Consider the following 2,780-nt stretch of genomic DNA (forward strand, 5'->3'; position numbering starts at 1 on the left):
GTATAGAGTAATTTGGGGCACACAGAATGGGTCATGGAGACTCAAAATGCAGAGACTCCTAGACTGAACTGACCCAGAAGACCAGACACTGTTAGTGGGTAGAGTGACAGAGCCCTCACCTGGGCTTTCCACGCCTGGGAGCATCATGTGTATTGGTGAGGAGCCTCCTTTCTACATCATCAAACTCTGGTTCATATGTGTGATCTCCAACTCTCTCATCTGTGTTTTAGAACAGGAGTCATGTTTTCTCTCTCTTGGCACATGTGCTAACACCCAGCAGAAGAAAGGAGGCAAAATCACCTCTCTTATCCACCTCTAGCCAAAATAATGTTTGAGAACAATCAAAGGTCCATTAAACAGAGCCAATAATACACACAGCCTTCATATCTTATCTAGGAATGATGAGTTGAGTCTGATTATATAATTCTTCTAAAGAATTAACAGAAATATTACAATACTGTACTGCAATAGTCAATACTTAAAAACAAGAAATCCAGGATCTATTTTTTTTTTTTTGCAAGATTTTAAGTAATCTCTACACCCAAACACCCGACATGGGGCTCAACCCCATGATCAAGAGTCTCAGGCTCCACCAACTGAGCCAGCCAGGCACCCCTCCAGGATCTACTTTTTTAAGTCCAAAAGGAAGTATTCTTAGCTCTTTTTCTTTGAGTGAGGAACCCGCATGCAGTTCCGGTCAGGGCAGCGAGAAGCAGGATGACCAAGGTGGTCAAAGCTTGGCGGGTCTTTAAATACTGAGGCGAGAACTTGCCAGTCAGATCACCTTGGCCACCAAGGCTTATCTGTGACATCACAAGACCACACTAGGGTGAAAACCACCCAGGTATCCACGCTGACTGTCCTGCAACAGACATGAAACCAGACTTGTTGCTCGCATGGCGTCCAGCTTTAGCCCACTCTCCGCCATTTATACGTGAAGCCACTGGAGACCTGTCAGGTTAAATGGCTTGCCAAGGTTACACGGCGTGTGAGGGGTAGGGGAGGAAATAGAGTCACCAGGTTAACCCTGTGACTCTTCTGAAAGAATAGCTCCCTTATTTGGTCCCTGGAAAGCTCCGTGGAGCTGGGAAGACCATCTCTCCTCACTCATGGCTTTTGTTCTAGACTCTGCAGCCACACGCCTGAAGTAAATTGGCTTAACAGAGCTTCTTCGGGCATGGTTGTCACCTTGTCTGAATGGCATGAGGTGATTCTCAGAAAAGGAAAACAAATGAGGAGTTTCTGGCTCAGTGCGGAGGAAAGTTGAAACCCATTCAACCCTCCGCTTTTCAGCATTGCTAGTGTATCCTTTTAACGGTGATTGCTTCAACAAGCATTGCTGAACTGCATTAAGTCAGGATCAATCCATCGCATAGCTTGGAGCCTACAAATGCACGTTTCAGTGCATTTCAGAAATGACTCACTAAATCAATCTTTTTTTTTTTTTCCCTCCACAAACTACAGAGGAGTCGGTCTTTCCCTCCCTGAGATGCACTCACGATTCGAACCAAAAATGGACACTCCCCCCTTTTATACAGACCACCACCTCCATTTCACCCCATATCGTCCCTTTATTTCAGCAAAAGTCCCCATAACAACAGCGTAAAGGGAAATTCATCTTCCACCCAGGCTGCGGCTTTGACAAGGACCCCTACCCCCTGCCAACCCTCACTTCAGTCCTTGCTGTTGTATCCAAAGGACACTCGAGGCAATGACTGGAGGAAGGTGGGGTTAAGGTGGACAGCAGGACGAAGTAATGTTTGCTGAGTGTAGCCTTGAGCATTTTAATGGGATCAAAGGCAGAACACTCAAGGCCTTGAGCCTGAGTTGCAGCAAAGGAGGAAGAAGGAGGCCAGCAGTGGGGGAAGGGATTGGAGGGGAGCCAGGTCATTCTGACCCGCATCGTGCTCAGATCTACTTTACGTGGAGTTGCCCAAGGGAGCCGTGCAACTAAAGCACCACCCCTAATGTGCATGGAAGTTTCACCTTTACTCAGTTCGGCCAAGTACATTCTTTTTATATACTTTTTTATTATTATTAATATATAATGTATTATTTGTTTCAGGGGTGCAGGTCTGTGATTCACTCCACTCCAGCAATCCTCAGTTTGTTTCCTGAGATTAAGAGTCTCTCATTTTGTCTCCCTCTCATTTCATCTTGTTTCATTTTTCCCTCCCTTCCCCTATGATCCTCTCCCTTGTTTCTCAAATTCATCATATCAGTGAGATCATATGATACTTGTCTTTCTCTGCTTGACTTATTTCGCTGTGCATATTTTGAAAGATCATCCGGAACTCAAGCTTGAGCAACCCAGCAACTCTGCCTTGGCATCCCAGGAATGGGACAGAAGCAGCTATACCCGGGGAATGGAACAAGCCATCCGCCCCAGGGGACAAGCAGAAAACAACTGATTCTTCATTTGCTCCCCCGTTCAAACCTCATCTGCATGCTCATTCTTCCTGACCTCTTGGAGGAAATCTCTGGAAGATCCCTCAATTCTTTCAGTTTGATTGAGGCACAAGAAGCATTTCTTTTGGGAAATAAATGCCTACTCAAACATGAAAACCAACACTCCAAGCTCCTACCTAATTTAGAGTCCCTTTCCATCTCTTCTATGTTACTGTGTTCGGCCTAGAAATAAGTATAAGGTGGGGGAGGCCTGTTGGACTGGGCTCTCACCTTCCCAGCTTTACACTCCCAGGCCTCCCTGCTTGGCCCAGAGTCCAGCAGCGGGCCCAAGGGAGGAAGGCACTAGGGGAAGGACCAAGTCTGAGCATGGC

At 46.4% G+C, this 2,780-nt stretch overlaps 1 long non-coding RNA gene across 1 annotated transcript; it reads left to right on the forward strand.

Moving 5' to 3' along the window:
• Positions 1–829: 829 nt before the first annotated feature.
• On the forward strand, positions 830–2,552 carry LOC141370266 (uncharacterized). Its single transcript, XR_012374166.1, has 3 exons — positions 830–958; positions 1,126–1,207; positions 2,284–2,552. It is a non-coding gene; the product is annotated as an uncharacterized lncRNA (long non-coding RNA).
• The last annotated feature ends 228 nt before the right edge of the window (positions 2,553–2,780 follow it).

This window comes from Callorhinus ursinus, unplaced genomic scaffold (genome assembly GCF_003265705.2).
Source record: "Callorhinus ursinus isolate GAN/ISIS: 27379988/994484 unplaced genomic scaffold, GSC_fseal_2.0 scaffold30, whole genome shotgun sequence".
Lineage (NCBI taxonomy): Eukaryota > Metazoa > Chordata > Mammalia > Carnivora > Otariidae > Callorhinus > Callorhinus ursinus.